This window comes from Amblyomma americanum, chromosome 1 (genome assembly GCF_052857255.1).
Source record: "Amblyomma americanum isolate KBUSLIRL-KWMA chromosome 1, ASM5285725v1, whole genome shotgun sequence".
Lineage (NCBI taxonomy): Eukaryota > Metazoa > Arthropoda > Arachnida > Ixodida > Ixodidae > Amblyomma > Amblyomma americanum.
Genome location: NC_135497.1, coordinates 189,894,607 through 189,907,801, shown reverse-complemented (window position 1 = coordinate 189,907,801; position 13,195 = coordinate 189,894,607).

Sequence of the window (13,195 nt, the reverse complement as noted above, 5' to 3'; positions counted from 1 at the left end):
GACCACCTGGGGATCTTTAACGTGCACTGACATCGCACAGCACACATGCGCCCGCCTTTAGCGCTTTGCGTCCATGAAAACGCAGCCGCCGCGGTCGGGTTCGAAGCGGCTGCGTTTTTATGGAGGCAAAACGCTAAATGCGCCCGTGTGCTGTGCGATGTTAGTGCAGGTTAAAGATCCCCAGGTGGTCGAAGTTATTCTGGAACCCTTCACTGAGGCACCTCCTCCTTCCTTCTTTCACACCCTCCTTTATTTCCATTTCCTATCCCCAAAACATATTTTCATTAAAAAAAATAACAAGCCACCAGATTCCACATAACTGATTTTTTGCGCTAGTTATGTGGAATCAAAGTAACCAACTTTCCCCGCCGCGGTGGCTCAGTGATGATGATTATGATTATAGATTTTTATGGCGCAAGGGCAGCTATGGCCAAAGAGCGCCATGTCACAAGGTATTTTTCTTTTTCTCAAGGTGGGGTCGGAGACACATTTCCCAAGCATTTCACCCTAAATAAGCCGAGCACCAGACCAGGGGAAAGCTTGTACCCATTGTATCACCGGTGGGTACCCGGCGGCACTGGGGATCGAACCCCGCACCTCCCGCATACGAGGCGGATGCTCAACCACTTGGCCACCGCTGCGGTGCGGTGCATGGCTCAGTGGTTAGGGCGCTCGACTACTGATCCGGAGTTCCCGGGTTCGAACCCGACCGCGGCGGCTGCGTTTTTATGGAGGAAAAACGCTAAGGCGCCCGTGTGCTGTGCGATGTCAGTGCACGTTAAAGATCCCCAGGTGGTCGAAATTATTCCGGAGCCCTCCACTACGGCACCTATTCTTCCTTTCTTCTTTCACTCCCTCCTTTATCCCTTCCTTTACGGCGCGGTTCAGGTGTCCAACGATATATGAGACAGATACTGCGCCATTTCCTTTCCCCAAAAAAACAATTATTATTATTAAGTAACCAACTTGCCCAAAAGCTCGTTTTACTAAAGCCACCAGATGTCGACCCGAAGCTGATGGTGCAGCTTTTCTTCACTGCTAAGAGATTCTCCGTTTGCGATAACGCTTTGCTGAAGTAAAAAACATACTTTTCTTAGGGACTGCAAACACTTCAGTCCTAAGAATATTTAATTTATTGAATCATTAATATGAGGTAACCCAGTGCATAATCAACGAATAAAAAGGCAACTTTGAAACATAAGGCTAATTTACAAGTAAAGATTCCAGTATGGCAATGCATTTTAAAAAAATGGGCAATAAAAAAATATACATGTGTCAAATACTCAAAATATTTCTAACACCTAGCCAGTCATTGCTGGGTGAAGTGTAGCGCCGCCACCTCTCAAAGATACTCTATGGACACCATTCGTTGGGGGCGCCCGAAGCGCATTCCAAATTGTTCCTGCACTCTCCGCAGTAACATCGACATCATTAGCAGTTGACGTGGACGCTCATTGTGAGTGCCGCCACAGCTTTGTTCTACGAGGAACAAGTTCCACAAGTACGGTGCTGTTGCGGTTCACGGTTTCGCGGAGCTTTTCGGAAGCATTCAGGAGAAAGGCCCGTACGTGCGTCCTGTTTCTACGAAGTCTGCGGCGCTCCATGCGCCAAGACGCCCGTCCAGGCGTACGCAGTCAAGGCTCCCATGGCCAACAGGAACGCCATGGCTCGTGCCCAGGCTGGGTCCATAACGACGGTCGCATTCACGCCGCTCATCAACGGTGCCTCACCTCACTTCTCCTGCCAGCCGGAACAGGTGCTAGTAGCCGTGATTCCAATTCCGACGTGCCAGCTGGCCATCCAGACAGCCGAATGCGCTGGCAAGTGTAGCCACCACGACTCCATCCTGAAGACTGCTGCGCTCGTCTGCGACGGCACAAGGGTAGGACACCACCAGGCACTGCAACGACGGTTCTGGCCTAGCTGCTGCTCGCGCCTGTATGGCCGATAATTGCATGGTGTTCTCCGTTGTTGCCTTGCGCCTAGCCGCCGTGCAACCGCCGTTGCGTGACCCAGTCTAGGCGGCTGGGCATAGCGACCGAAGACGGTGGTGCAAGATCGCGGCCTACAACGTTTCTAGCGTCGCTCATGTCGGTGATCGTGGACGCTGCGGAGGCTGCTCGACACTCGGTCATCAAGGACATCGAGCACAACACGCGCCCTGTAAAACGACATTTCGCGATTTACTGGAGACGATGTCTGTGCACTGTTCGTGCCCCACCCGTCGTCCGGAAGACATTGGCAAGGCTTAACAATTTCGGTGCTTAAATTCGATTGGACTGTAGTATATGTATTTTTCTGCTGTTCTTTACTCTTGTCCTTCGGTGTTTCGCATAATTGTGTTAATGGCTGTAGGTGTACATTGTATTATTCGATAAACGTTCAATTTGTAGTGAAAATCTTTGTGTCTGGGTTTCTTTCTTTCTCTTTTACTTTTCAGCAGCAATAGTTCAGTCCTGTAGTGACCTTGTGGTAAAGCACCTGCGTCGCATTCGAGAAGTGCTGGATCCGAACGTCGGTGCCCGGGTAGTGTACCCACCGGGTATCTCGTGGGTACTAGATTTCTCCTGGCCGAGTGCTCGGCTTGTCTGAGCTGAAATGCTTAGGAAAAGGGTTTTCGACAGTGGCTTTGGGTTCCAGCACTCGTTTGGGCTGCGGGAAGTGGTAATTGCGGCTTCCATTGCCTCCCGGCTTCCCACTGCTTTCTTCAAATGGGTACAAACTTATCCCTGGGCCTGGTTCTCAGCCCTCCAGTGTGGACGGCTGCGGAAAGGAACCTGCACCTTAAAATCCCGAAAAGGGCTACAATTGGCCTTTACCGCTTGAGACGGGTGTCACTTGTTCGACAGCGGAACGAATCACTGACCCGCCAACGGAACTGTTTCGATGTCGTCATAATTTTTCTGCTGGCAAAACGAGGAAAGTGACATTGAGGGTAGGTGAGGGAGAGCGCGTGAATTAGTGTGAGTGTGTCTAAGAGAGAGTGTCGAAGTGTTCTGTGTGCGCATGCACGTATGCTTGTACACGTATGTGTTACAGCTTGTCTTACAGGGGCGGACAAGCACGCACTTGGAGACATGTAAAAAAATGTACGCCGATTAGACGCAGTACACAACAGTAACGGTGGAGTGATTAGTTCCAGGCCACAAATGGGTCGCGTCAAGGGCGGCAGCAGATTTCAAAGTACGTGAGACGCGCGCCTAGGTGAGGGCGTTCCTTGCTTTTGTGTTCCCTGCACGACATAGCGCTTACGGCTGCATAAACTCTCGGCATTTATGCACGTGCAATGACGTCACGAAGCCGCTAAATGTGCTTGTTCCTTGCACTTTGTGCCCTCTTCGGTTATATTTCTTTTTTCGCTTCCTCCTTTATCCCTTCCCTTACGGCGCGGTTCGGGTGTGCACCGAGATATGTGAGACAGTTACTGCGGCATTTCCTTCCCTCAAGGCCAATTCTAACAACCAATTTTTCGATCATCCACCTCTGGATGACCGCGGGTTTCCAGAGTGCGGTGATAGGTGCTCTATTTTCTCGGGATACTCCGCGCACTTCCAATGGCTGCCCAGAACGCGTTCGGTTTTCTCTGGCTGGGCAGCCTGGCAGCGCTCGGGTAACTAAGAGACGACGCAGATGTGGTATGGTAGCGGGAAGCGCGCGCTGCCATTTTAATGTGGACTAGAAGAAACGTGGTTCTTCATGCGATAATTTGTTGGATCACTAGCTAGATGCAGGCGCTTGTTTCGAATAGACCACGGTGCATATCGTCTGTGTCGCCTACAATAACGCATTTTCCGGTAGTTATCGTTGGTTATTCGTAAGTTTTGCATACGTGTCGACAGTTCGACCTTCTCACGACCTAGCAAGCACAAATGCTCGCTACATACCTGATTCATTAATTTCGTTCGCCCGGCTGAGCTGATATTGCGATGGCGTTCGAGGCCTTTCACGAAAGTGGCCGCCGATTCCAGCTCCGAGTACGCTGTCAGACGCGAGCATACATGCATGTGTCGAACGCGCTTGGCAAGGAGTGATTGAGCGCGTTACGAGACCCAGGTCTTCATTGCTTTCTGCGCAGTGGAAAGGCGGGTGTTCTTTGAGAAATGCTTGATTGATTGAAACCTGTCCTTTATTAAAAGCCCTCACGAACACACTGCTCGAGACATCTGTGCTGGCACATATGTTGCCACACAGCTGTTGCGCACGGCTCTTGAGGCGAATGCCGATCCGGTCGACACCGACTGCCATACAGCTTGATGCTCGGGGCTTCTGCCACAAATGCTTCAAATATCTGAGAAGTACCTTACGCACGCATCAGCTCGCGTTCGAATAAGTAAAGACAAATTCCCCAGCGCGGATTAACACGTAAGCCCACGCGGTACGTTCATAGCGCAAAAAAAAAGACAGGGACGCAGAAAGACGACACCACAGAGCGCTACACATAGCGCTCTGTGGTGTCGTTTTTCTGTGTCCCTGTTTTTTGTTGCGCTATGAATTCTACCCTTGAAATTAACCAACAAGCCCAAGTCTCTCTACCCTTCTGTACATTAAAGATCCCCAGATGGTCGAAATTATTCCGGAGCCCTCCACAACGGCACCTCTTCCTTCCTTTTTCTTTCAATCCCTCCTCTATCTCTTCCCTTATGGCGCGGTTCACGCGTCAGCTGATACGTGAGACAAATACTGCGCCATTTCCTTTAAATAATAATAATTGCTTTTGGGGGAAAGGAAATGGCGCAATATCTGCCACATATATCGTTGCACACCTGAACCGCGCCGTAAGGGAAGGGATTAAGGAGAGAGTGAAATAAGAAAGAAAGAAACGGGTGCCATATGGGAGAGATCCGGAGTAATTTCGACCACCTGGGGATCTTTAACGTGCACTGACATCGCACAGCACACATGCGCCCGCCTTTAGCGCTTTGCGTCCATGAAAAACGCAGCCGCCGCGGTCGGGTTCGAAGCGGCTGCGTTTTTATGGGAGGCAAAACGCTAAATGCGCCCGTGTGCTGTGCGATTTTAGTGCAGGTTAAAGATCCCCAGGTGGTCGAAGTTATTCCGGAACCCTTCACTGAGGCACCTCCTCCTTCCTTCTTTCACACCCTCCTTTATTCCATTTCCTATCCCCAAAATCAATTTTCATTAAAAAAAAAATAACAAGCCACCAGATTTCACATAACTGATTTTTTGCGCTAGTTATGTGGAATCAAAGTAACCAACTTTCCCCGCCGCGGTGGCTCAGTGATGATGATTATGATTATAGATTTTTATGCGCAAGGGCAGCTATGGCCAAAGAGCGCCATGTCACAAGGTATTTTTCTTTTCTCAAGGTGGGGTCGGAGACACATTTCCCAAGCATTTCACCCTAAATAAGCCGAGCACCAGACCAGGGGAAAGCTTGTACCCATTGTATCACCGGTGGGTACCCGGCGGCACTGGGGATCGAACCCCGCACCTCCCGCATACGAGGCGGATGCTCAACCACTTGGCCAGCGCTGCGGTGCGGTGGCTCAGTGGTTAGGGCGCTCGACTACTGATCCGGAGTTCCCGGGTTCGAACCCGACCGCGGTGGCTGCGTTTTTATGGAGGAAAAACGCTAAGGCGCCCGTGTGCTGTGCGATGTCAGTGCACGTTAAAGATCCCCAGGTGGTCGAAATTATTCCGGAGCCCTCCACTACGGCACCTATTCTTCCTTTCTTCTTTCACTCCCTCCTTTATCCCTTCCTTTACGGCGCGGTTCAGGTGTCCAACGATATATGAGACAGATACTGCGCCATTTCCTTTCCCCAAAAAACCAATTATTATTATTAAGTAACCAACTTGCCCAAAAGCTCGTTTTACTAAAGCCACCAGATGTCGACCCGAAGCTGATGGTGCAGCTTTTCTTCACTGCTAAGAGATTCTCCGTTTGCGATAACGCTTTGCTGAAGTAAAAAACATACTTTTCCCAGGGACTGCAAACACTTCAGTCCTAAGAATATTTAATTTATTGAATCATTAATATGAGGTAACCCAGTGCATAATCAACGAATAAAAAGGCAACTTTGAAACATAAGGCTAATTTACAAGTAAAGATTCCAGTATGGCAATGCATTTAAAAAAAATGGGCAATAAAAAAATATACATGTGTCAAATACTCAAAATATTTCTAACACCTAGCCAGTCATTGCTGGGTGAAGTGTAGCGCCGCCACCTCTCAAAGATACTCTATGGACACCATTCGTTGAGGGCGCCCGAAGCGCATTCCAAATTGTTCCTGCACTCTCCGCAGTAACATCGACATCATTAGCAGTTGACGTGGACGCTCATTGTGAGTGCCGCCACAGCTTTGTTCTACGAGGAACAAGTTCCACAAGTACGGTGCTGTTGCGGTTCACGGTTTCGCGGAGCTTTTCGGAAGCATTCAGGAGAAAGGCCCGTACGTGCGTCCTGTTTCTACGAAGTCTGCGGCGCTCCATGCGCCAAGACGCCCGTCCAGGCGTACGCACTCAAGGCTCCCATGGCCAACAGGAACGCCATGGCTCGTTCCCAGGCTGGGTCCATCACGACGGTCGCATTCACGCCGCTCATCAACGGTGCCTCACCTCACTTCTCCTGCCAGCCGGAACAGGTGCTAGTAGCCGTGATTCCAATTCCGACGTGCCAGCTGGCCATCCAGACAGCCGAATGCGCTGGCAAGTGTAGCCACCACGACTCCATCCTGAAGACTGCTGCGCTCGTCTGCGACGGCACAAGGGTAGGACACCACCAGGCACTGCAACGACGGTTCTGGCCTAGCTGCTGCTCGCGCCTGTATGGCCGATAATTGCATGGTGTTCTCCGTTGTTGCCTTGCGCCTAGCCGCCGTGCAACCGCTGTTGCGTGACCCAGTCTAGGCGGCTGGGCATAGCGACCGAAGACGGTGGTGCAAGATCGCGGCCTACAACGTTTCTAGCGTCGCTCATGTCGGTGATCGTGGACGCTGCGGAGGCTGCTCGACACTCGGTCATCAAGGACGTCGAGCACAACACGCGCCCTGTAAAACGACATTTCGCGATTTACTGGAGACGATGTCTGTGCACTGTTCGTGCCCCACCCGTCGTCCGGAAGACATTGGCAAGGCTTAACAATTTCGGTGCTTAAATTCGATTGTACTGTAGTATATGTATTTTTCTGCTGTTCTTTACTCTTGTCCTTCGGTGTTTCGCATAATTGTGTTAATGGCTGTAGGTGTACATTGTATTATTCGATAAACGTTCAATTTGTAGTGAAAATCTTTGTGTCTGGGTTTCTTTCTTTCTCTTTTACTTTTCAGCAGCAATAGTTCAGTCCTGTAGTGACCTTGTGGTAAAGCACCTGCGTCGCATTCGAGAAGTGCTGGATCCGAACGTAGGTGCCCGGGTAGTGTACCCACCGGGTATCTCGTGGGTACTAGATTTCTCCTGGCCGAGTGCTCGGCTTTTCTGAGCTGAAATGCTTAGGAAAAGGGTTTTCGACAGTGGCTTTAAGTTCCAGCACTCGTTTGGGCTGCGGGAAGTGGTAATTGCGGCTTCCATTGCCTCCCGGCTTCCCACTGCTTTCTTCAAATGGGTACAAACTTATCCCTGGGCCTGGTTCTCAGCCCTCCAGTGTGGACGGCTGCGGAAAGGAACCTGCACCTTAAAATCCCGAAAAGGGCTACAATTGGCCTTTACCGCTTGAGACGGGTGTCACTTGTTCGACAGCGGAACGAATCACTGACCCGCCAACGGAACTGTTTCGATGTCGTCATAATTTTTCTGCTGGCAAAACGAGGAAAGTGACATTGAGGGTAGGTGAGGGAGAGCGCGTGAATTAGTGCGAGTGTGTCTAAGAGAGAGTGTCGGAGTGTTCTGTGTGCGCATGCACGTATGCTTGTACACGTATGTTCGGGTGTGCACCGAGATATGTGAGACAGTTACTGCGGCATTTCCTTCCCTCAAGGCCAATTCTAAAAACCAATTTTTCGATCATCCACCTCTGGATGACCGCGGGTTTCCAGAGTGCGGTGATAGGTGCTCTATTTTCTCGGGACACTCCGCGCACTTCCAATGGATGCCCAGAACGCGTTCGTTTTTCTCTGGCTGGGCAGCCTGGCAGCGCTCGGGTAACTAACAGACGACGCAGAGGTGGTATAGTAGCGGGAAGCGCGCGCTACCATTTTAATGTGGACTAGAAGGAACGCGGTTCTTCATGCGATAATTTGTTGGATCACTAGCTAGATGCAGGCGCTTGTTTCGAATAGACCACGGTGCATATCGTCTGTGTCGCCTACAATAACGCATTTTCCGGTAGTTATCGTTGGTTATTTGTAAGTTTTGCATACGTGTCTACAGTTCGACCTTCTCACGACCTGGCAAGCACAAATGATCGCTACATACCTGATTCATTAATTTCGTTCAACCGGCTGAGCTGATATTGCGATGGCGTTCGAGGCCTTTCACGAAAGTGGCCGCAGATTCCACCTCCGAGTACGCGCTCAGACGCGAGCATACATGCATGTGTTGAACGCGCTTGGCAAGGAGTGATTGAGCGCGTTACGAGACCCAGGTCTTCATTGCTTTCTGCGCAGTGGAAAGGCGGATGTTCTTTGAGAAATGCTTGATTGATTGAAACCTGTCTTTTATTAAAAGCCCTCACGAACACACTGCTCGAGACATCTGTGCGGGCACATATGTGGCCACAAAGCCGTAGCGCACGGCTCTTGAGGCGAATGCCGAGCCGGTCGACACCGACTGCCATACAGCTTGATGCTCGGGGCTTCTGCCACAAATGCTTCAAATATCTGAGAAGTACCTTACACACGCATCAGCTCGCATTCGAATAAGTAAAGACAAATTCCCCAGCGCGGATCAACACGTAAACCCACGCGGTACGTGACAGTCCTCCGCGGTAAAGCTGTAGCATTAAAGATACAATACGCAGCTAGTACTGTACAACCACTTGTTCTAGATGAACGCTCAAATCAGCTAATCGCTTCTGTCGAGATTACACGTGCATTCCTTGCCGGCGGGGCGGGCGACAGACTAACGTTGAACGGAACGTATCCCGAATCTTTTCCGCATACAGCCCACAGGACGCAGTTGACGAACAGAGAAAGCGCAACGACCACAGCAGAGTGAGTCACCATGCATGCAGGGTCCATCTTCTGTGGTCATTCCAGTCATACATACTACGCTGTAAACAAACGCGCGATAATCCGAGAGTATGGCGTGTCGTTTGATGAGCAACGCAAGGGCAATGTTTCCCTCCGATGCGGTGGCTACTGAAGACGTTAGATTGCGATAGCTCGGCACATGCTTTTGAGGATTTCTCGAAGCTTGCGCAGCACACGGTGCACTGAAGGCGCGCGCTCGTGTTGTCGTCGCCGATGTTATAACGGTGCGAGAATGATCAACTGCTGTTCTGTAATCTGCGGCAGACCTCAACAACTTCAGGTCGTTAATTGTTCTCGATCCCAAGCAGTCTGTTGCTGCCGTACACGTGCGCAGTAACGAGACGCAGCAGAACGCGAAGCTAAACGGAGAGCATCTACCCTCTGGGATGCGTCGCCGTGATTGCCGCCTGGCTGGTTCCGTTGTCCGCCAGACTTTGTGAACGCGATACGCTTTCCTGTCAGGGGCGAACTTGTTGGTAGCCAGCGGGCTGTCTTAGCCCGGTAAATAGAAGAGGCCCTGTGTTACGATGCTAAGGTTCATATACGAACCGCATCCATATATGGATAACTCCAGCGCAGGTTCTTTACCACTCCTTCTCAGAGCTCTGCGCGTAGGGCAAACATACAAATCCAAACCTTCGCGATTTTAAAAGCGGCGAAACTGCATCCCTCAAAGAGGACACCTCAACTGCGCCGTTAAGGAAGACGGTGATTGAGGAATCGAGTCAAAGCAAGAAAAATAGAGACGAAGAGACGCCATAGTGCAAAGCTCCAGGTTATTTCAGGGATTTTTAACGTGCTCGTTTTGCTTTTCTTTTATACGGTTTTAACGTCCCAAAGCGGCTCAGGCTATGAGAGTCGCCGTAGTGAAGGGCTCCGGAAATTTCGACCACCTGAGGTTTTTTAGGGGCAACTGACAACGCACCATACACGGGCCTCTTGAATTTCGCCTCCATCGAAATTCGACCGCCTCGACCGGGATCGAGCCCGCGTCTTTCGGGCCAGCAGCCGAATGCCATGACCACTGAGCCACCGCGGCGGACTTTTAATGTGCCCTGACATCACAAAGTACATGGGACGGCGATTTTTGTATTTCGCTTCCCTGGAAATGCGGCCGCCCCGTCGAGGAATCGATCCCCAGACCTCGTGCTGAGCAGCCGAACCCCGTGGCCGCACTTCTCAAAAACACTTCGAGAAAAATTAGAATGCCCTGAAGGTAAGGTGGACAGGTGACATGTGCATGTCCGCATTATAAACAGGGGGGAGAGAATGAAGTTCGCCTGCATCGATTGATTGCTTCGTTCTAATGACTAAGAAGGCGCACTCAATGAAAACGAATCTTTCATAAGTCATCAAAAGCCAAAAAATGATATACAAGCATCGCGGCCACAACAAGCAAAAGAAAGTACTGACAAGTAAATGCCTGAAGCTGCGGATATCTTTGAGGTGAGGCCACACTGCCACTCACCTCCAGAGCTGATCACGGACCCCTGTTCATAACTGACCTCACGAATTTCAGTCGAGCCGCGGAAAAAAAGGTTCCATCCTTAAATCCTATTTTCTCAGATGCAAATATTTCTTTGGCTCCCGAACAAACAACAATGTAAACGTTCCGTTTTTACTAAGAATATAAAACTGAATTAAATGACTGCATGTCCCATTATTTACTTATTTATTGAATACTGCGGACATGCTGTATGTCCAAGCAGGAGAGTAATAATAATAATAATTGCTTTTTCGGGAAAGGAAATGGCGCAGTATCTGTCTCATATATCTTTGGATACCTGAACCGCGCCGTAAGGGAAGGGATGAAGGAAGGAGTGAAAGAAGAAAGGAAGAATAGGTGCCGTAGTGGAGGGCTCCCGAATACTTTCGACCACCTGGGGATCTTTAACGTGCACTGACATCGCACAGCACACGGGCGCCTTAGCGTTTTTCCTCCATAAAAGCGCAGCGGCCGCGGTCGGGTTCGAACCCGGGAACTCCGGATCAGTAGTCGAGCGCCCTAACCACTGAGCCACCGCGGCGGGGCATCCCCAAGCAGGAGAGGGAAATACATACAGGGGAAAGAAAAGCAAGTACCGAACAATATATATGCCACAAAATATACAATGCAGACACACATTAAAATGCAGTTACAATACAGCAGTGAAAATATCAAGAATGATTAGCAAGCAATGGAGAGGTCTGTGGTAGGGAATTCCATTCAGAAACTGTTCTTGGAAAGAAAGAAAACTTGTACGTATTTGTGCGTGCAAAAATAGGTTCCAGGCTTCTTATTTCAAAGGCAGCCATGGCAGAAGCGAATACCTCCTCCATCTCTGCTTGCCAGATTTGCCGACTGGCCTATCGGCTAGAGCATGCTAGCGTTCCTCTGAATAGCTCCCATCCGCCACGTTCCAGAAGGCTGGGAATACGCTAGCGTACGAATCCCGTTCTACCGCCTTCAGATACAGTGTTTCCTGGTGTCTTCAGTGCAATGACAAATACGAAGCCTTAGGTACACAAACATATATAGACGAACAAAGGTGCATGAAGAGATGGCCCACAGAATCGTCTACAGGATGTGGGACAAATTTTTGTGCGCTTACCTGAACGTATTCAAATTTACACAATCAAAGAACGTACTTAACAAAAAATAAGTTTCACAATGTCTATTTCGTGCAGTGTTTACACATGTATCTAGGATTCACACTTAATTGCACTCGCATTACCAAATCAGTCGAAAAGATCCTAATGCGGGATAACTTCAAACCACTGACTGTACTCGTGTGAGCAGGAAGTCAGCACTGTGTGCAGGCAGCAAGGACAGCACGAAGTCTGGAGCACATAGACTTATCCTTTTTCAAACGGTTATCAGGGCTGCAAAACTAAATGGCTCTTGTAAAGAAGAGAGGTTTGTGTGGCTTCCACCAAGCTGCGCGCGGGCGTCTCTTTCGCCCATGTGGTATTCTCTGGCAATAGGGTGCTTTTTAATATTCGTTCGTTATTTATTCGGGTTACTAAAAAATTCCAGTAAAACTGTAAACAGAGAATTGGCATATTGGTCTTCATGTCTGGGCGTCTGGCAAGGCGATGGCCTCCGGAGGCGCGCAGCTAATCCTTCATCTCCCATGATTTTGGGAGAGCTCGCTCTTTGTCTGATAATTCAGGTCGTTAAGATGTCACAATTTTCGGTCGGGGCAGCGGGAACTGGCGCCATCGGCTCAGGTTATAGAGGTCCTTCGCTGCTGGGTGTTCTCTTTTCGCTTCCCGCTTGAAGGCGATTTCATGCTTTTTTGTGTTCCCGAGAAATTTCTTTGGAATAGTGGCGGACGCCTGGTAGCGGCAGCGTCGGTGGACACCAGGCCGCACATGACTGACTGGCAGCGGCACTGACTTATATTTTGCGCAAGTGCTTCGGCGTCTGGGAACACAATGCTTCGCGTTCAAGAGCAGTGACGGAAGCTTAGAAGACAGGGAGAACTCTTACAGAAATATCCAGGGGGTTTGGGGAGCGGTGGAAAGAGACCAGGTGAGGGTGGGCAGTGCAGCATACTGGCGCATGCAGCAAGGAAAAGCTCCAGGACACTCCATGAGTAAAAAAATAATTGAAGGACGCTTAAGCTTCGTCTTTACGAGCAGGACACGACAGCGTGTTGCAACATTGGCAAGGAATCCATGGAACACCGTTGTCCGTTCGGCGCGACACCTTGCCCGGACAATTTAAGGAAACATGTCTTGGTGGTGGCTGAGTGGTTAGCGCGCTCGGCTACTGATCCGGAATTCCCAGGTTCGAGCCCAACCTCGGCGGCTGCGTTTCGATGGAGGCGAAACGCTAAGGCGCCCGTGTGCTGAGCGATGTCAGTGCACGTTAAAGATCCCCTGATGGTCGAAATTATTCCGGAGCCCTCCACTACGTCACCTCTTTCTTCCTCTGTTCTTTCACTCCGTCCGTTTTCCATTTCCTTAAGGCGCGCGCGGTTCAGGTGTCCGCCAGATGTGAGGCAAATGCTGCGCCATTTCCTTTGCCAAACAACCAACAACCAATTGTAGATGAAAGGG